The sequence below is a fragment of the Montipora foliosa genome, chromosome 11 (genome assembly GCF_036669935.1).
Source record: "Montipora foliosa isolate CH-2021 chromosome 11, ASM3666993v2, whole genome shotgun sequence".
NCBI lineage: Eukaryota > Metazoa > Cnidaria > Anthozoa > Scleractinia > Acroporidae > Montipora > Montipora foliosa.
Window position 1 is genome coordinate 32,359,463 of NC_090879.1, and position 22,500 is coordinate 32,381,962.

At 38.3% G+C, this 22,500-nt stretch overlaps 1 protein-coding gene across 8 annotated transcripts in view; it reads left to right on the forward strand.

The window, feature by feature from the left end:
* LOC137975401 (A-kinase anchor protein 1, mitochondrial-like) overlaps positions 1-22,500 on the forward strand; it is a 50,188-nt gene that overhangs the window by 1,929 nt on the left and 25,759 nt on the right. For 2 of the 8 annotated variants that reach the window (XM_068822509.1, XM_068822507.1), the window contains exons 1-2: positions 17,360-17,705; positions 21,675-21,779. The gene's annotated coding sequence lies outside the window, so the exon portion shown is untranslated. Of the gene's footprint in view, positions 1-952; positions 1,635-2,761; positions 2,836-5,541; positions 5,594-6,627; positions 6,795-10,658; positions 10,727-17,359; positions 17,706-21,674; positions 21,780-22,500 lie in introns of those variants that run through there. The other 6 variants (XM_068822511.1, XM_068822513.1, XM_068822510.1 and 3 more) reach the window with 6 other exon arrangements.

Consider the following 22,500-nt stretch of genomic DNA (forward strand, 5'->3'; position numbering starts at 1 on the left):
GAAGTTATGTCTCTCCCCCTCGGGTCTTTTGAGAACTAATTTACAACGTTTTTTGTGGGGGATTTCGGCTAGACTGCTTGTTACCCAGTTTACAATTTACTTTAGGAAGTGAAAGATGCCGCCGACCAGGTAAGGTCAGACCACAAACCGTGGACAACGTTCCCTTAGTTCTCGTTTCGAGAACTGAGTGAGTGTGTTCATTAACGTCCCAAACTATTTGATTTCTATAAGACGGGACGTCCGGTTAACAGTCCTTATCCCAGAAGACATGAAAGTTAAACCATTTAGGGGTGCAATTACAAAGGCAGCACTTTCTCCTCAGTTATTTTAAGACCCTGAGTGTTGGTCGAACTCTTCAGTGACCTCCCGCTATCACGGTGTTTATTAGTTTGTGGTAGATGAACTATTGTGGACGGACTCATGTCAAAAAAATAATTACTACCCTGTTCACCATAAATTTGAGTTGGATAGTTGTTAAAGACGTCGTGATGCCCATATTCGGTAACCATGGCGCAGGCGCATTTAGTGTTGTCTATGTGACCGCTGTGCACCACTGACGAATCGGCCCGATACCACGCGGCTCAGCTCTTTACAACTTGTAATTTCATTGGATCTGTAATCTTAGGTTCATTTGTTTCTATTGGGTGTCCATCTGAACCAATCCAGGGAGCCATTGTAACAACCGCGCCCGACCACCAATCAACTTTTGTCTTACACTGAAGTTTAAGTACTAAAGTATTACCTTTCGTCAAATTATTCGTCCACTAATTGCTTTTTGCAGATGCATTTTAATTCTTTCCTCGTTTGCTGATAGTATTCCTTCACTGTTACATAGTGCCATTATCACCGCAGTCTTTAACTTGCACAGGTACAACACAGTCAAGATATGCATCTAAGGGTAATTTCCATCAATCAAAATTAAGGACCATTACTGGCAAATTTTCCTTTCCACTTGTAGCATCCAAATTACGGGAAATCATCCCAACAAACTAAAACCGCTCTTTATTAATATTTTCAAAAAATAACTTAATGTATACATGATTTATCTCTTTCATTATTAGCTATAGTTTATATATAACTTGTAAATAACTTCTCTGATTGTCTGTAATGTATATATATATATATATATATTTTTTTTTTTCTTTTTTTCCGTTCTCTCCTTTCCTTAGCTGTGAATGAACGGCAGCCAACTCAAAAGCTTTGCTACTTTGGCTGTTACATATGCAATTCCTAATTATATTATCTTTTTTTTTTTTTGATCTGTAATGATTTTCTTCTGAATTAATATTTTCTCTATTTGAATTGCCTAGATAGTGTGAATAAAGTTGTTGTTGTTGTTGTTGTCTTACAAACCAGATCTAGACTGAGGATCATGACCGAAAAACTAAATTTAATTCCTTTTAACTGAAGAGGTTTGTACGTGTAGGTGAACGTGTATCAGCGAGAGCATGATGTTAGCGTGTTTTGCGTTGGTGGACGAGAGTATCAACAAGCGAGAATGTCTCCCACATAGAAAAACTGAATATCGAAATTTCGAAAGAACCTTTTTACTGGTGCCGGCACTAGCGGAGATTTTCCAACAAGAGGGATATTGTCATTCGATGAAAAAAAGCCGCACAGTGCGTGTATTTGATGTAAGTTACCGCCGGGTTGACGTCGCCCATTTAAGATATATGATTGCTCAAGGCCAATATGCTATCTATTAAATAGCATCCTTTGGACACTCGGAAAAATTGAGATCCGACTAGATCACGGGGAGTCGAGGGCTCACAGACCACCGGGAACTCGGATTTTTCCTGAGTTTCCAATGGATGCAATTGTATATACAGGTATCATTTTCACATTTGCTCAGTTTTGAAGGTGTCCCCGCAAGAATGTTTGGCCTCAATAGGTCGGGTCGGATACTCCGCCACTGAGCTATAAGGAAACGTACCATGTCATAGAAGAAAAAAATCATCGTTCCAATAAATAAATTGTTTAAAATTTCATAGTTACAATAAAAGACACTTGTATACAAATTGCCGGTAAATTAGATGCAATATGACGATTTATGGACGTCGTTCCTTCTGTAGCTATAATGATATGCCAAATTCAAGTCGCCGTCAGTAAAACGGTGGCGGATTTAATTAACGTTAGAGAGGATCAAATATAACATAGTTTGGCTTAAGGTCCAAACTGATTTACTTTAAAGAAATTCCATCAATCAACATGGCAAGAAAACCGCAACTTTAAATAAGTCCATTTCATTGCAATAGCTGTTAGAGCAACTTGCAATGAGGACGGCACGGCAAAGTGCAACACTTGTCTTTTTTACTTAATATTGCTCTGTTACGTTTGCACGGCCTATCTTTGCCGGAAGTCGTTAGCTTCCTCTGGTGAAGGCTCTCATTTGCTTCATATATGTCCTTGATAGAGTCAAATTTACTGTTAACCCAACCTACAATAGAATTTATGGAAACGAACCTTGATACAAGAAAAAAATTCAGTGTGGCTAAATAAACCCCACTTTCGTTGAAAACGTTGATAACTCGAGATCCCATGCACTGAGTGCAGTGCGTTTTGCTTTCCATGCCGGCAAGATTTTCTATGTTGGTCGGAATTATTGACGAACGAAATACTTAAGACGCCGTTGTCAGGACCGATTAATTACAGGAAGTTGCATAAATTTCAACATTAGATCAATGTCTGCCTAGAACTCAGTGTTGCGCAATTACTGTAGCCTAACTTGATATTGATAATTTTAATTGAATGGGTGAAACAGATTACAGGATAGAAGCACGGAAAGAAATTGCGAGAGATTTGCGATTCAAAAACTATGGTCAAGCCTTTTATCCGGTAAGTGATTTAATCTTAAATAAGCTGTTGTAATTTTAGTTCGCAGGTGTTTTAGATCAATACGCCATTTATTTCATTGGTGCATGGGTCACAGAAAAATAAATGTAATTCTCTGGAACTCAGGACTTGGTCTTGCTCAGTTGGTGTTCTTGAAAATCAAGGACCACCCAAGAACTACCCTGTTTACACCCAAAATAATTATCCTTTTTTTTTCTTGACTTTTATTTATTTATTGCTTTTTTTTCTTTCAACTCATTTTAAAAATGTATGAGGTCTGAATGCAGAGCGAACAGATTACAAAAAAAGAAAGAAATTTCGACAAATGAAAGTCGAATTCAGTCTTCTCCCTCAGCTTCTCAATTCTTTTCATGGATGGAATATTGCTAACTTTATCAAGGGCTTTAAAAATAAAACGTATTATTATTGAACGGACCTTGAACGAGTAAACACAATTTGAAAAAATCTCCACTTTCGTTTTACAAGAGAATACTTAATAAGCGATGGTGCGATACAGAGATACCTATGGGTGTTTACAACTGATGACAAACGGTGTACGATCTCGTATTTAGACTTTGCGCCAACATCGCCTTTATTGGATTTATGGTGTGAATGAGTGATAAAGTAGGATAACTGGTATTCTATGTCCAAACTGTAGAATGGTCATTCCTTGTTTTCGATGCAAAATTCTAATTGGGGTGAAAGTTGAATGGTGTCGGGATTTACACTGAAGAGTACATGTTAAATGTGACCATAAAATTGCGTTCTGTTAGCTGCTGTCTTTATGAAATTTAGACCAATAATTCATTAGTCAATGTACTTACTGATGTATAATTCTGTGTCTCCGCAACCAAGTAAAGAAAGTCAAGTCACATAAACAGCACAAACCGGCAATTAGCATTGAGTTACACGATGCTCTATTGAACCAAAATGGTGGCGGATCGCCGATGCTCATTTGCTTATTGACACAGTTACAATCATCATCTCGAGCTAGACACTGACAAGACATCAAAAGTTGCCCATATTTTGAACATGGTGGTGGTTTTTTCTTACTATTTAAACTCAATAAAAACAAGAAATTTTTCATGAGAGGTATAGATTACGGCAAAACGTGTCTAAAATGAAGATTGTGGAAACAACCGTGAGAGACAGTTTGGTTGTCTGCATTTTTTCCCCTGAATCTGTGGGCAGTCTGTACTTTTAAATCCCTGGGCAAACTTTCAAGTACAAGCAAATATATGACAACTCATTCAGGGATGGCTTCAGGAAAAGGAAAAATCCAAGATCTGACAATTACGGATTAGACTCCATTCACTTGAAAGAACATAACCAGCTTTAAAGAAATGTTAATGTTAGCAAGAATGACACAAGGCGACAGCATGATAATTGCAAAATAGCTTTTTGCTCGAGCTTTTGGAACTTCTATTTTTCACATTCTCTACTGCAAATCTACGGCGTAAAATGCCCATACCTAAACTTCTATACGGAAAACTTGAACGCACTATTTGTGGGCAATTCCGACGATAAACGGGAGCAAACAGGAAAGTGTTCAACTTAAATTGATCAACTTAAGTTGTAGTTGCTCGTAATTCTTTTAAAAGTACGCAAGCACTTCATAACGAAACATGCAAATAAGCAAAAATGTTGAAGTGAACTGAATCCTTAGGTATATAGTTTTCCACGAAATCGATAGTCTAAATCCAGTGAATGTAGCGTATATATAATGAATTTCATATTCTGGAGCTCTCCGTTACACAAGTAAGAACCTGTTAACCTATAAGACTATAAAAATTATGAAAAAAAAAAAGAACGAATATACGATATTTGTCATTATTCCTAGAATTGTCTACCAACCTTTTCAACTTTCAGGGTAAATTTCATTTTCTATAAATGTGAGTGCTGTAAGTTCGTAACTTATTAGTTACTCAAAGTACGCTGTTCGCACCATGGCAGCCTTGGATGTAGAAGATTAGTAACAGGTGTTTGAAAACTGAGTCGAAAATAAATTAATTGTCAAAAATATCGCATGCTCGAAGAATTTATTTTATGGCTTTTAAAATTAAAAATAGGATTTGTATTTACTTCCCCCGGCGGGATTGTTTTACCCAAACATATTTAATATTCAAGAAAACGAAAGACGCGACAAGGAACCAGATTTTTTTTAACCGACACATTGTCAGTGATTTATTTGCAAATATAGTATGGACAAAGGCCGTTTTTATACTCGTCTGGAATGAATTTAGGAATAAGAAATTTCTGCGTCCGTCAAGTTCTTCTGGTGTAACATGAGACGGGCACGTCTTCGGCTAATGCGTCTTATAACTAAATCCCAGACGGACAATGCGTCTTATGTAGTTCTTGCCGTTTTACATCATACGGATGACATGAGAGACGCATAATTCGTCTGGACGGATTATGCGTCTCTAGTATAAAAACAGCCAATTATATCATCACGAGTTTGTGGCGTTTTTAAATCTTTCGCAATCAACGACTTCTATCAATTATGAATACCGGATCTTATTTGTGAGTTCAGGGGAAAAACTTTTCGCTGTGAAATTAAAATAATTTTGTAAGTGGGCGTGACATATGGAAACGAACACCACGTAAGCCAACAACGTTTATTGACGTTTTTAATATTAACATCATCATCAACGTTTTCACGTTCAGTCCACTAATGTTATGGCAACCGTCTTAAAAACGCCTTTTTGCGGCGGAGTGAGCGCAGCGAGCGAGCAGCAACATATTCTGGATTCGTGAGAAGGTAGGACGAATTCTCGAATTCACCACTTTTCCCATAATTCGTCATAATTAGCCAGAATGCACTGCGCCATTCACCAGTTTTTACCAGAATGCATTGCATTTGAGCAGAACGCCGCCAAATACTGGAGATTGCTTAAAAACGAGGTCCCGAACATATTCGATGAAACGAGAGCGAGAGTTGATGAGAGTTGAAACTTTTGAGAGCACATGAGAGTCGATGAGCGTGATCGAGAGTTGGCCAAACGAGACCGAGAGTTGACGAGAGTTTGTTGAGAGTTTCACGTGCAAACGATAGAGAGCCTGGGAAACACCCTAGGAAAACCCTTTCTGACGTAAATATGGCGACTAGCCAGCCCGTATATTCAGCCTTAGCGTTGTCCTTGGTCACCGAATCCAACGCCATATATATTTTTTCCTTTTTTTATGTGAAGCCGCTGGGAAAAAAAACAGTAAGCTGACCGCAAAAACTATCGCTAAAACTCTCGGGCGCGACCAAACGAGACTGAAAACTCTCGCCAACTCTCACAAAAAATGTGATCAGGTTCAAATTCGATGAGATCTCTCGATAGTCAATGAGAGTAGCCGAGAGTGGATGAGAGTTCCTGATACTCTCGCTCTCGTTTGGTCAGGGCTTAACGCGATACAGATCTACACACCGAACACTTGTAATATTGATACCCCACTAACCACATTCTAAAACGGAAATGTCGTTGAAGATGATGCAAGAATATTTTCAGCCTAAAATTGGGGGAAAAATAGGAATATGAATTCAGCCTAGCCCAGGAAAACAAGATTCTTAGAAAAAAACTGAAAAGTTTATTTTATTTTATTAACTTTGCCAGTCAAGCTGGCAGAGCGCCACAACAGCTTGCGCCAAGTACTGTGGCCCCTTTTTTACCCTCCCAACCATGATACACAGCAGAAGACAGACACAACACCGGGAACTACGTGCCCTACTCTTAGCGACAAGTGTGTGGGTTCTTTTACGTCCCACAGGATTATTAACATTGAAGGGTTATGAGACGGGACCTCCGGCTTATCGTCCTTATCCGAGAAGACTTGAAAATCTAACCATTTGCAGATGTAGTTACAAAGGCAGCACTATCTCCTCAGTTATTTAAAGACCCTGAGTGTTGGTCCGGCCGGAGTTGAACTCGCGACCTCCCGCGTGACAGTGCGGTGCTCAACCAACTGAGCCACAGGTGCGCGGTTGTGTACATGAATCACTAAAAACAAAATATTCTGCAGCATTTCCATCTGTTAGATAGACTGTTAGATTTAGTTGGGGAGTTGTCGAAGTTTAGCACCACAAAATTATGTTACATCTATTGCAGGACCTAAATTGTGGAATAATTTACCTCTAGAGATTAGGAAATGTGCTTCAGTGGCAACTTTTAAGCAATCCCTTAAAACTTTTTTTGTTTAAGTTAGCATATAGATTATAAGACCTTTTCGTTTTAAGACGTTTAAATTTTTATATAGTAGATAACTTAGGCTTATATTTTAATTATATTGTATACATTGTAGATATTTTATTCCATTTATTTTATTTATTTTAATATTGTAATTAGGAAGCGCTTTGGACAATTATTGGATTTTAGCGCTATATAAACAAAGTTATTATTAGTTTTTAGGAAATCTAGGGTGCGTTCGATTGGGAAATGTACATTTTCTGATTCCAATCGAACCGTAATCCGATAAAACTGAAGAACGAATTTTGCCACAGATTTACGCAATTGAAATCCATTTTTGAATTGGAAATCCGTTGGACCTATGTCCATGTTTCCAATCGAAACGCGCCGCTAAATATTACTTTTTTTACAAGGGTTAAAATAATTTAGAAGTGTCTTTAGCAGCCATTGTAGCTTAAATCTCTTGGCTAAATTTTGCGACGGAGAATCCCTCTAAGGAAAATCTCCGACAAACTGACAGCAACGAACATTCAAAGTTCAACGAGTAATTTCTAAATCGAGTTTTTGATATATTTGCTTATACATGCATTACGCATATTATGCAAAACTAGGGCTGATTGTCTTAACCTGCATTAATGCACTTGTCATCGGCTTTGGTAAAAAGTAGACCCTGGACGGATATGAGGGAATAAGGGGTCCTTATTAGGACTTCAAGTGCTACAAATTAATGTCGGTTTCGTACTTAATTGGCCTTATGATAGCCCCACTCTTGGGGAACGGTGGTTGGAATTGGGCACGAATTCACTCAGTATGGTTAAAGCGAGCCTGAACGCTGATCAGACTTGGGAAAAGAGATGAAACGCAGAACGCCTAACGGCGAAAGTTATAAAATCGGTATTTGACAGTAGTAACTGACATAGACGCAACAATAACTAAAAAGTAACCATTTTAAAAATCGGCGCTTAGACCTGGTTACTGCAGACATGCACTACCACAATCGAAAGGCTAACCATTCGGCATTCGGCTTTAATTGAAAACTAACCCGGCATTCGGCGTTCGGCAAAATACCCATGCCCGCCAGTTCATGCACAGTGATCTTCAGCTGAAATATTCAAAATCGGGCAGTTTCAATTCCAGATAAATGAATTTCGACATAAAGGTAAGTCTTTCATTTATAGTCTGCCGATACCGTGATTCACATTTTCATTAATTGCCACAGATGAAATATGCACGCATTTTTAATTCTTAAGCATCTAACAACCGTTTAACAAAGGCTAAAGAATTTTGAAAAATCGAGGACGTTACAGTGTTTGGAGACAGCAAATCATGTTTAACTACGATGATGACATTTCCTCCCGATCCAGGCCTTGCTGTCAAAAATGAACTTAAATGACGTAAAGTCCAGTTTTATCAGAATACAAAATTGTCAGTCTTTGGCTTTGCCAAATACTAGAGACCATCTAGCCTGCAGAGCAGTCGTGTTTTTGGGAGGCGTGCACTTGTTCATAATGGGCCGCCATTTTGAAAACCCACTACCATTTCATACTGTCCTCCTCTCACTGAGTGCAATTTTCTTGACTCGCCTCAGGCGTCTGTTAGTCACGCTATCCAAGATGTCTGCCGATAATTCTTACCAAAACAATAATACGCCTCTGCATGCTCGCGGGGTGACCGGGGGGGAGGACCTGTCAAGAATTCCCAAGACTGGGGAAATAAAGAAACTAAAAATTGACCAATCTTCAGCCGCTGTGCGAAACGAAGAAGGAGAAGTTCTTCGGAACTGAAATGCAATATACCCAATAAGCAGGTATTTTTATAGGTGTGAGGGCGTGAAGCCCCCCAAAGTTGTGCCTAAATCGCTCGATTCTAAGTTAATCGTCTTTATTGGTAGGATTAACGATTTGAATGTTCTCAAAGATGAATAAGTCTTAGGGCGGGTCCAATTAGAGAACTTGCAAAATATCTCGAATATCTATTGATTCAGAAGAATAAAGATCCTTCGATTTTTTCCGATAAATATACCAGGTATATAAAACCGCATTCAGTAAAATGAAACCTTATCCTGGCCGCTTAAGTTCTTTTGTTCCAAGTATCATTTGTTAGGTTTTTGTTAGATTTGCACGTCGTTTTTAACTGCAAAAATTTGATTTACGGGTCGTCAGCACGTAGTTGCCATGGTAACTTTGTTGCGACTTCGGAAAACAAACGAAGTGGTTTGTGTTGCGCATGCGGCGTCGGTGGGAAAGTAAAGTACGGCCATTAGTCCTTTGTCATAGGGAAGTGAAAAAGTATGGGTTGTTTGAGATTTATACAGGAAGTAGAAGAGCTATGTCTTCAATTGGTGGAGACAAGGAGAAGAAAAAACACGATTAAATTAGTTGAATGAAAAGCACTCATTGATTCCACATGGATTGACAGTGCCGAGTTGAAAGAAACTTTTGTTTCAGATTTTTTCGGTTTTTCACGTTGCCTTGGTGTAGGGAAACATCACAAACTCTCGATCATGTTGAGGATAGAGTTTTTAGGAAGGTTGAAATAGCGCGCAATGCCGGGTTTTACCCGAATCTTTGTCATTTTTCAAGTTTTGACATTACGAAGATGCCTGCGGAAGCGCGGTCGGCCAGTTTTCTCCTTGATTCAGTTAAATTAATATGTAGATCAGTCAAAATCACCGACCATGTCACTTGCGTCGCCACGAAAGCCTTGCGAGACTGACGTCTCGAAGTTAAGCTTGTTGTTACGAATTAGTTTGGCAGCTCTATTTGAGTGCACCCACAAGTTGGTTGTGCCCACGACACCGCGGCGAGACAAAAGGTCGAAACGATTTACTTTTCATTTTGATTATTCATACAAATAACTATTTTAGACAAAAAGAGATTGCGGGTGATATTTAAAAAGACTTTGGATAAAAAGATATCTCATTCCGGAGAAAAAACACCACCCTTACAGCTCGGAGATCTGCAGTGGTACAGACAGACAACAAAATACACTGACCGGAGTCCAAGTCAGAAGCCACAGATAATCATTCAATGGTATCACCACTTTGAAGAATCTAAAGCAAAACGACTAGGTCCTAGATTCCTCACATCATCATTAATTACCAACTTAGCTTTCTGTTTTTCCTGTGGAATTCGAAAGAAACCGATCAAATGACTTTCGCTTTTGCGTTGACTGATTTCTGATTCGAAAGTCGCTGCAAATTTCGCTAGAAGCAGAAGAAATGTTACAATATAAAATTAAGGCATCGACTTTAGTTGAATCTTCTTTGGAAGGATTTGATTGCAATCTCCCCAAACAAAGACTTAATCTACACCATGGAGGAAGTGAGGGAGGATGCTAGAAATAACTTAACTCCCCACACTGAGCCAAGACATAATTTATTTGAAAAGACGTCGAACTTGTCCCAGGAAAACAGCTTTTAAAATACAGCTTTAGGTGGAGATTATTGAAAAGAAGAGGAAATGGGATTGAACTTTGTCCTTCGCACTCCTAAGTACACTTTACGCCTGTTCGAGCCCACACAAACTGACAAATTCTTCAATACGATGATACCCTTTTTTGTCATGTTCATCCCACAAACGCACGATTATTTTAATAATTAGCAATTTGACGACCACATTTATTTTTTTTTCAACACGTATCTCTGCACGACAGAAACCGCACTGATAACAAAGCCTTGGAAGCAAATGACCCTTTTTATCGGGAGAGGAATCTAAAACAAGGTAATTGTTTCACAAGTAAATGATGCAGTAATTTACATGTGCATAAGCTAACTTCGCACGTGTGGTAAGAGTGAGCTACCAGCTAGTTTGAAAGCAGTGAAGCCCATAATTCACGAAAAGACTAAGGATAAGAGGAAATAAGTATCCTCTTCCCTCTTGTTTGCGATTTGAAAAAATTGCAGAAAATTTACGACCGTGGAGAGCCACAGTTTCTCAATTTCGACGATTAAGAAATTTAGCTAGAGCAAGAAGAGTTATCTTCATTGAACTCGCTTTTTAACAACGAAAGTTTTTAAAATATCTTAAAACGGTGTCCTTTCCTTTTGCGCCAGTACTGGCATAAACAGCTGATCGAAAATCCAGGAATCATTGGATCTGGAATTGTTTTTTGAGGATCAACCGAATTCATATTTAAGGATTGAAAAAGCTCCAAGCCACAACAATGCAGATTCCTCATAGCACAAATCCTGATATTGCGTGGAATGATCCGAACATACAATTAAGAGACTGGCAATATTATCTGATAAATAACGAATGACATACCTGAGATCTTCATAAGTGTCTAATCGTGAACTCTCGTGAAATCTTGAGCAAATAATATCTAGTTTGTCTAGTTAATTTTATTTTATTTACGTTTTTCGCCTCGAATATTCAAAAAGGCCGACCTCCTTACTCGCTCAATTGCGCTCAAAAAACCGTTGAACTTGATTTTCCCCCGAGGTGTAATTTTAAGTCAAGGCCATCGAAGAAAGCTTAAACGCGAGGATGTTTTGGGAAGTATCAACCGCTAGCTCGTCTCCACCGTCGTTAATTAAAATGCGACTATAAGTCAGGGGCACCAAACGAGAATATAGTTCAAAACCACTTAAACATAGCATCGTTAAACATCTGTTCGGATCTCCTAGCTGAAAGTCTAGGGATCCGAAAATTATTCGATCAAAACTTACCGTTTCGAAAATTTCAGCCAGAAAAAAGGCTCCCGAAAATTCTAGGTGACCTTTTTAGGGTAAAATCTGTTAAAAATGGGCAATTATACCATTTTTTAGATGTTCGAAAATCCTAGGACAGGCGGCAAGCAAGAAATTTTAAATTAAATTTTCCGAAATTTCTAGATCTCAAATCGTCTTCCGAACAGATATTTTCCGAAAATTGACGTTGGGTGCCCCTGATAAGTTGATATATAATCGTCTGAACTTGTTTCACATTTGCTTGATCAAGATCGATCGACAACTCTTAGCCTGATTATCTTCGTTATGCTATTGTTGAACTAGTGCGAACAATGTCAAGTTAGGTAAAACTTCATAATTAACGTGGATTTACATAAGCACACATTTTAGGCTAAAGTCATTAAGCAAATCAAACAAGGCCGTAGGTTTTCACCGATCACGTGCTGTTGGCGCTCGCGTGACCTTGCTTTTATTTATGCACAAGTCACGCTCTCATTGAACACCTTCGCAAATATTGGCAGAGCATCCTACTCTAAGTTGTAGGATTCTTGTGAGGTTAACTATCAATGGAGTTATTTCAGTAGACTTATGACTTAGAGTTAGAGTTAACGACTTCCAAAATCCTGAATTCAAGATTTTGGACTGCCAAAATCTTGAATTCAGGATTTTGGCAGTCCAAAGTCTTGAATTCAGGATTTTGGCAGTCCAAAATGAATTCAGGATTTTGGAAACTTAACTCTAACTCTATGACATAACTCTGTGAAAATAACTCTAAGAATAGCTGTCCCCAATTCTTGTACATGTGCAAGTCCCAATATCAAAAATAACAGAACATGACGCCCCCTTGGGGGACCTTGGGGGCAATTGCCTGAACTATTAACGTACAGCACAGCGGCATTTAATACCTGTGTGAAGAAGTATATGGACTGAACAGATTTAGGACTAATCCTTAGTGAAATGAAAAGATTATGGGTATTTTATAAACCCGCAGTTTTTTTGATGTAGGTTTAAAAGTGTCAATTTGTTTTAGTGGTTTTACGTCAACTTTTTGTTATTGCACTTGAGATGACACAGATTAAGGCGAAAGGGACAAAATAGTTCTGCAAACCAAGGAGCAAAAAAGGTTCTTAATCTCTTTAAGCGAATTAAAACATATAACGCAAAGTTCGTCCTTTCTTCCTTTCAACCCGTCAAATTCCGTAAAAATTGCTCTGGTTGTATATCAGGTTTTCCTCTACTTATTCTTGACTTTTGTTCCTCTAGCGGGAAGGGATATGTAGCCTAAATATAATCAAACTTTTTACCTAGTATTTTGTTATAAATGCCGCAAAAAATATTATGCATAAAAAAAACTTTTCCTATCTCTACGCACCCACAACTCGGCCGCTCAGGTTTATTTGTGTAAATCATGATCCTGCTTTCGATTGGTGACGGGCAGTGCTAATTTAAGTCGCTCGTGCTCAAATTTCGGGACTTTGCACTGAACCTCCCATAGGAATTGACGGTGTTCCGCCCATTTTCCAGCAGGAAATTTAATGACCACCTCCCCTAATCTCATCACTCTTCCAAACCCTCTAAGGTCTTCTAACGGCTTTCTCTGTGGCCCCGTCTACACGTATCCGGAAATTTTTGTATGCACAATTGTTTTTTTCGAATTCAAACATATCCGCGTCCACATGTAGCGCATTCCAATCGTTTGCGAGTCGTTTTCACTGCCCAAACGTATCCTGATACACTATAGTGCCCAATGCTTTTGACAGGGATTTGCTTGTTGAGCATGCGCAAAATCGTATTTATCGTCATTTTCTCTGTTTTGTTTACGAGTCGTCGATACGCCATGTTGAGGGGGTAGTTTCTAAAGAAACTGTGGTGCTGCGTCGGTGGGGAAGTAGTATACAAAAATTTGGTTTTATCAACGGAGTTGATAATGTAAATTGGCCACCGTACAGAGATTCTAGAATCTCTGTACGGTGGCCAATTTACATTATCAACTCCGTTGATAAAACCAAATTTTTGGATACGCCATTTTGGTTTATCTCACCCGGTAAGGACTGGATCCGATAGTGTTACGTCAGCGTATTCGAAATCTTGCGGACATGACCGTCCACACGCATTCGAATTCGCAGCGTATTCGAAAATTTCCACTCTGGAGACCATGTTCGAAAATCTCCGGATACAGCTACCGAATTCGCCGGATACGTGTGGACGCAAACCGTTTTCGGAAAAAAAAATCAGGCGGTGGATACAAAAAATTTCCGGGTACGTGAGGACGAACCTGAATATTTTCTCTGGTAGGACAAGCACTTGCTATCTTAGTCAATTCATTTCCGACAATTGGTTAGAATTTTTTTTTTCGGCGTCTGAGGATAAACACAACGAAACAGTGGGCGTTCGAGTTTCGCCGGTTCAGGCTGCCGCTGTCAATAGAGCATTCTGAACTCTTAAAGCTGAAAAGCTTATTTATGTTGTAATTATTGACCATGGGTAACGAAACTAACAAATTTACAAAAGGTTATATATATAATCTACCAACTTTTCAAGAGATGAAAAAGAGGAAAATTTCGGTCAAATCAAATTACCGCAAATGTTGAAAGCCGTTTTGATCAGGCAAAACCGTTAACTTATAGTTGCTAGCCATTTACCAACAAGCGAAATATCATTTCAATGTCTTTCTTTAAATCATCGGAACGAAGCACAATCGTTGATTATAAATCAGTGGGGTTATATAACGAAGCAAAATGAAGGAATATTTGGTGAAACGCGTGGTTTCAGGTTAGATAAGATAGAGTTTTTCATTGCTCTTGTCTTCATATCTTATGACACCAGAATCAGATTTGGCCGCAGAATAAAATTGTGTCAGTCTTTTACACAATCTTCTTTAGTTATCTTAAAAGGCTTGACATCGTCAACGTTTCCTGATTTCGCAATCAAATGCCTAATTTATTGGGGCCCACAGAGGCTCTCGTTGTAAGCAAATGAAATGACATGAAATGTCACAGGTGTATTACACGTGTTAAATTTTAACTCCTCCATTCACACTTTGAGTGGAACCCTCCCACGATTAAAAAGCTGACTTGAAATTTCTTGTGGCAACTTCTTTATGGTCCACAGACCACGAAATTTTAGGCTAAAAAGAATTGACTGTTAACTGTAAGGATGATAATAAATAATTAATAAGAAATAACGACAGCCAAGGAAGCTAACTCAGTTCGCGTACTCGTTCTTAACGAAGCTTACAGCGATTTTTTTGCCCCGCGGTCAGTGTTCTGCTTCTTCTGACCAGTTTTCCTCTTTCCCGGTGTATTACTTCCGCTCTTTTTCGGAGGAAACTCGCTTGATGTTTTGAATCTCATTGCGGCTGCCCTGGAAGCTTTGATGACTAAAGGAAATAACTAGTGATGATTATTATTCTATGATTCAAAATGAGATCTCCGCCAGGGTTCAAAGAGACGCAACCGGCGGTGAATTTTAACCATGAAAGGAATGACCATTCGAATGGCATTATCCGTCGCTAGTACGTTTATAGGGAGCTTACGAAACGAGGACGACGACGGCGACAAGGACTTTATTTAAAAATACAAGTTCGCGTTGTTCATATCACTACAAAACTATTTCATGTCGTTTCGCGTTAAAAATGTGTAGTAACTGTCGGGGAATTAGACTGGTATGAGTGGGTTGGAGGCATAGAGAGAGAACTGAAAATTCCTCGTCATGTGCTAACGTCCTCCACAGAACCTTGAATTTAGTCATTTCACGTCGTCATTCGGGAGATGACGGCAAAGAAATGTACCAAAATGGAAAACGCACGTGCAGAGCGTGCAGAGCCATTGTTTTTGCTCACTAAACATATTGTTTTGTAGCGTCGTCGTTTCGTAAGCTCCCTATATATGTGCCATTTGCATGACTCAGCGCAAATGACTCAGCGCAAGATGAATTTACTCATATCAGACCAGTTTGACTGTGACAGGGCAACTTTAAGAGGGATAAAGGGGTTTGATTTCTGAAAGAAACCTTGGTGCACAGGTGCTGCGTCGGTAGGGAAATGAAACTCAGAAATAGGTTTATCGACTGGGTTAATATGCATAAATTGACCACCAAAGTGAATTTTTGAAAGCTGACGTTTCGAGAGTTCAAGTCCTCCGTTAAAACGAAGGGCTAACGCTCGAAATATCAGCTTTCAAATTTCTCTCCGTACGGTGATCAATTCACCATATCAACTCAACTGTAATAAGCTCGGGCTCTCACCAAACTTAACATGCATAGACGACCCCCTCTTCACCCCCCTTACTGGATCAGCCACACAATAATGTAGTCTTAACTAATAAAGACTGAAAAAAAGGAGAATCAAAGCTGCGCTGACAAACTATATATTCCAAGCCGCAAATGACACGACTATTGCTTTGTATGGATGTAAGGTTTAAAGCTGCTCTCTGAGCTTGCCTCTGTATTGACCGTTGGCTTTGCTGTGCTAACGAGCTACCATAACGATGACACAGGTGTTCATATCCGTGCACAACTTAAACCGGGTTGGCGTGCTCAATTAACGGCCGGCGGTTCTAGTGCGATGGTCCCCAACTGCATGCATGTAGGCTAACTTTGGGTTGTACTTTCTTCTTTTGGGTCAAAAATCAATGAAACTTAATTGATTAGATTACGCTCATTGAATCGGAAGACCTGTTTTTTGATGTCACAAACATCATATTTCAATTTGCGTAGAAGAAAACCGTCAGAACTATAACATCCAAGCGAAACATGTATATATAACTATGAGAGAAACAAGAGTGAATTCAGATGATCTAATTCACTCCTTGGAGAGAAATTAACTCTAACTTTATGCCAGAGAAATAAGGTGTTGCAAGGTTCCGTTTCCCATCAATCCGAAACTAAACACTTTCTCTCCCACAACCTGTAAATCTTCTGTAAACAGAAAGGAAATAAAACACGCTAAAATGACTCTCTCTTCTAAACAACGATCTCGAGAGCGATATACTTATGCAAATGACTTGAAACCAACGGGGAGACAATTTAAAAGTTGCGCAATTCGAGATCCTGTCAAGCGAAGAAACGAATGTGACTGAACTCCCCCTCAAAACAGTTACAGCTTTTCAGTAGTATATTGCAAACCGAGAAGATTGATTTTTTCGTATGAAAGAGGAAGTTAATATTAAAGTGATCTCGTTGTCTTTGCTACTTTTTATAAACATTTGAGAACGAAATGGTACAGTCGTCTTTTGCCACTTGTAATTTTGAAGAAGTTTTGAAGTAGCTTGAATTGGAATGTGTTGGTGTCACCAGCATCTATAACTCAGAAGAAAAACTTGCAATATAAAGGAAGTTCTTTTTTTGACAGGAAATTTTAGTCAAGCCTTATATAACATCAGACATACGGTGATTAAATTTCGCATAAAGAAAGGAATACATGATCAGGATACCTAATGGATCCTAGCTTAGCCTATACTTGTATTTTCCGTTTGGTCCTTAATTCGAAAAATCAATTTTATTCCCATTACAATTAGCAAAAACAGAAAAAAAACTTGTCTAACTGTGAAATTTTGAAGACAAACAGGCAATTGTAGTCTTCTAATAATTTTTAAAGACACCTCTCTGGTATTTTTTACCCTCGTCCACTATTTTTATCGCGTGGGACGCATACCCGTGATGCATAATGGGATAGTCTTCGCGCGTGGGCGCAACGTGGGTGTAGTGATGCTCCACTTTTTTATGAATGAAAATAATAATTTTACTTTCCTACAGACGTTTTTGGACTCAGAGACGTGATCGCCATGACTCGATCATTGTCTTGATAAGTGAAAGCCTGTCGATTCTCACTCACAAGGGAGACATTTTCGACCGTCTATCGTATTGGTCAAACAGCGATCAAACAACTTTCTCATTCAAAACCGGCAAATTTGAATGTGTAGATGGTCATACAGTACCTGCGACACGCTTTCGTCCACCTCTGTTCGAAGGGATTTTTGTGGCGTTCATGCATCGGCGTGGATAGTTCGCTTCAAGGTAACGTGGATTCTGATGTAAGTGTCTGACAGCAAATTTATAGTCCGGTGTAGCGACAAAATGGCGCGAAACTCTTAAGCTTACTTGTTTCGATCAAGAATCGATCAGCTATCGGGGTATTTCTATGGGTGATTATAGGCATGTTTTGGAAAAGCCTTAAAATTGTTTGGCTTAACATTCGTCAGTTACTACGACGGTCGAAAATACCACAATACTTGAAGAAATCATGCATTAAGCAAGTTTATCAATTAATAATAGATCAACGGAAATCCGGAATGAATATATTTAAGCTTAGATTATTTTTCGTAAACTTGAAAACGATTTGAAAGCACATGCTTTGCCTTTTTACGACTTCCTGCCACGCGTTCTTCCAAAAAAGAGAGCATAGTGCTGAGGTCATGCCATGCAAATTTAATTAAGTTTCTATCAATTATGGGGATTGGCCATGAATGAAGTAATTTCTTACTAGATTGTATGAGTTTTTGCACCAGTTTTTGCACGTCTTCAATTAAATAACATTGATTCTCAGATAACTACATCCAAGTAGGGTACTGTGCACTGAGATAATGCGGCTGCCTGGCGCAGCTTATATATGCGTTTAGCCCGATCTTCTTGAGCTGTGCTGTTCACACTTTAGTCCTAATTGTAACCCTATTAAAAAAAGCGGGATTACTGAGCATATTCAATTAGTAACCCTATTATAGTTATTATTATTTTTATCATCATCATTATTATTGTTATGATTTATTATTATTATTATTATTATTATTATTATTATTATTATTATTATTATTATTATTATTATTAGCATTTGGTGTTCCTCTCACCAGGCCTTTATTATTGACTTCAAAGATGAATACAATCTGCCTATAAAATTATCACTAAATCACTTGAATTTCGTAAGTAGAAGCAATCTAAGCTAAAAAGTGGGAAAAGAGAGTAAATAGTTATGTTTCAAACCTTAATTCCATCAGTGGGAGGTGGCCATCCTTAAAAATGGAGAGCTTATATTTTGGGCTTTGTCATTTTTCAACGGTTGGCCGGGTCGTTCATAGGGTGATATTCAATAATGTAGGTCAACCACCATGGCTATGTATTGGCTTTGACCATTGTTAAGACAGGATAACCAATTAACAGTTGAGAGAACTTGGTTGCTACCATGCCTACAAAAATCTTTGGAAACTATGAGGGCCATAATAACACTGAAAGTTTGATGAGAAATGTCATTTTACTCTTTGGAATTTGAGAAGACTACTGGGTATACAGGAAGCAGTTATCACTCATTCTATGAATAACTAATCGGTAATAGTTCTTCCTGTTCTACACAGGAAGTTCAACTTTGCTTAACCAAGCTACAGGTACATGTACTGGTAGTAAGGTTCTAAGAATAAACAAAAGTCCATTGTAAACTGGAGTCTTTTTGTGATGTTTATTAACATCAAAGTTTCATTATAATTTCTCAGTTAATGCAACATGTCATTGATCAGCATGTGTTTAGATACCGGTAATTTTAAAACCTTTCAACTTGTTTTGAATGTAAACATGTTGATATTCTTCCTAGTTGACAATATATTTTTGCTCTTTGCCTGATATAAAAATCTAAAAAGGGTGGCACCATCTTTAAAAAGATACATTTCTTAACCTTAACTTCATAATTTAACCAATGGGAGTTAACTGTCCTTAAGAATGGAGAGGCTTTGATTTGGGGCTTGTCATTTGTATCTGTGGCAAGGTACGTGTTCAAAGAGCAATCTGCAATATCTGCTGTAGGTCGCCTACCATGGCTATGTATTGGTCTTGACCATTGATAACCCTTTAAACTTGCAGGATTTCCTCAAATCAAACTTTGAACGACTTGTTACTTTTACCTATGGTTACAATAAGTCACTGACAAGAATAGCAGATAAAAATATTAACATTAATGAGGATTTAGTTGCTAATCATGCCTATATAAAAATGTTTTAATTAATGAAAAGGAAAAGCTTAACAACGAACAGCAGTCATTGCACAGGAAGTAGTTATCATTTCCCAATTTTAGCATGAGTTTCTGAGTAGTTCTTCCTGTTCTACACAGGAAATTTTCGTGTGGTTTATCATCCGTACCTGAGGAAACTAGAACATCTAACCATTTGCAGATGTCATTGCAAAGGCAGCACTTTCTCCTCAGTTATTTAAAGACCCTGAGTGTTGATCCGGCCGCAATTTTTGATCCTGCAACCTACTGCTCAGTAGTCGGATGCTCAACCAAATAAACTGCCGACCACTTACTTGCAAGATTGGGATGTCACATGATCAGAGTGAATTGGGTTTATGTCATGTGAAGCTCGAAAGAAAAAATGCTAGTTTCCCTTGTATGGGAGGCAGTGTTCCAGTGGTCAAGGGTATTAGTATGTTGCAAAGATGCCAAGGTGGTCATTAAGATTACCAGAATATATCAAAAGCTGAGTTCAAGACTCAGTTTGTTGCAGATTTTAAATTGTTCTATGCTGTATGAAAGTTAAAGCAGCCTTTATATTGAACAGCGATAACTGTAATAATGCAGCAGCAATAACCAAGTCAATTTTTTCCAAGGTTTTCATAATTCCATTTGCAGATGTCATGTACTTTAGGGGTGCAGGGATGGCGCAGTCGTGAGAGCACTCGCCTTCCACCAATGAGGCCCGGGTTCGATTCCCAGACGCGGCGTCATATGTGGGTTGAGTTTGTTGGTTCTCTACTCTGCACTGAGAGGTTTTCTCCGGGTACTCCAGTTTCCACTCTCCTCAAAAACCAAAATATGATTTGATTTGCGTTAACTTGTTAATTTCAATATACAGTGTCCCCATTAGTGCTCTGCGGCACTAGAAGATTAGACACTTAAATAAAGTTCTTTCCTTTCCTTTCCTGTTTTCCACAGGGCAGTTTTTTCTTCTCTGTTTGTTGCCCAGTTTACTTCAATAAAATGCAAATGCTTGGTTTTTCTTGTACATGTGGGTGCTCTGAAGTGTTTTTTGAAAGAAATTCTAAATTAGGGGTTGCTCACCTGAAGTTACTTTGAACATCTTGAAGGAGAACAGAATCTTGTGAATGGAACTATATCTTAAAAGCAAAAGATCTATCCCAAAAATGGGTCGAACCCAGGAGTCATATCATGACTAAGGGAAATACCATTGTGTGGGTGAGTGTAGTCCAGAGAAGGCAATGTTTTGGGTGACACCGACTCACTTTCGTCTGAGTCAAGTGACTTATACCGTTATATTCTACTGATGTTACACAAATCACTTGACTCTGAAGATGACTTTCGTTCAGTTTGTGGAAATGTCAGTGATCATTGTCATCGTAAACAGTCCTTCTCAGGACCACATTCAGGGACGATTGTACATGTACTTCACTTGTAATATAATAATTAAAATATCTGTCTATTTTTCAGTACTAAACCATTATTAGCGTCGTTTCTAAAACAAGGGTAAGGGTAAGACCAAGGGTAAGGGTAAGGATACGAATACAAAAAGTATCCTAAACATGCATAAAAGCTAACCTTAGGCCTAATTAGGCCTAAACAAAAGTTTAAGGTTAGCTTTTATGCACTTTTAGGATACTTTTTAAGCTAAGAAATGGCATGGCTGCAATACTGCTACTATAATAATGATTATTATAATGATTTTGACAGTGACCATGACAACAACAATGATAATGATAATGATAAATTTGGTATGGTAAAGATCGATATTGAGAGAATTCAAGATTTTAACGTACACACTTTGTTTTATGATGCAAAAAAAAGACTGACAGAAATTGATCTAATAATACTGTAATAAGGTTTGTGTTTGAGGAGAGGGGAAAACCTCTCAGAGCAGAGAAGAGAACCAACAAACTCAACCCACATATGATGCTGAGTCTAGGAGTTGAACCCAGGCCACATTGGTGGGAGGCAAGTGCTCTCATCACTGCTTGGTATTGGTCAATGGAACATTGACATTCTTGCCATTTTGTGTTTTTCTCAACAGATAATTCCATTTCTAGTCGATTAAAGTCTCCAATAACAATACTTGGCAAGTTGTAAACAGCTTCCTAAGGACCAGATGCAAACTGGAAACATTGCAGTAAGAAAGGTACATCAAATCAAAACCTTTTCAATTTTTACGATGTGTATGTATCACAGGGCTTTAGTGCTGAGTGATAGAACCACAAATTTTCTGTTTAAAACAAAAATACCAATGTTGTGCGTTTTCTTAGATTTTTTTCCTTTTAACTGCTATCCAGCTCTTTGTAGGCTTTATTAATGGTTCATATATTAATTGCAAAACAGCACCCTTCACCACATTACTGTAATGAAGATATTTATGGATCTTTAACAATCTTGAAATGATTGTTTTGATCAACAAGGATCCCATAAAATTATTTTGAATATTAAGGTTTTTAATGATAGCAAGTACAAAACACAGGTCAGAGGTCACACATCACAGGTCATTGTTTTACAAATACAGACTAAACATTCATTAAAGCTAACCTTAGGCCTAATTATAGGTACAAGCAAGTTTTTAGGCCTAATGTTAGCATTCGTGAACCCTTAGGGTTTTTTCATATATCTTAATGAATTTTGCACTGTATAAGTAATGATATCTGTATTGTTAAAACAATGACTTGTGACTTGTTACTTGTGACCTGTGACCTGTGTTTTGTACCTGCCCTTTCAAGGATCTTCCTAGAACCTTGTAGTATATGTGAAGCTCAATAATTTATTGATGCTCTCATTAGAGGACCCTCCATATTGTCCAGAGAACAAAAATTGTCCATATTGGAACTGGCTGTTCCAGCATGTGGGAAGGTGTG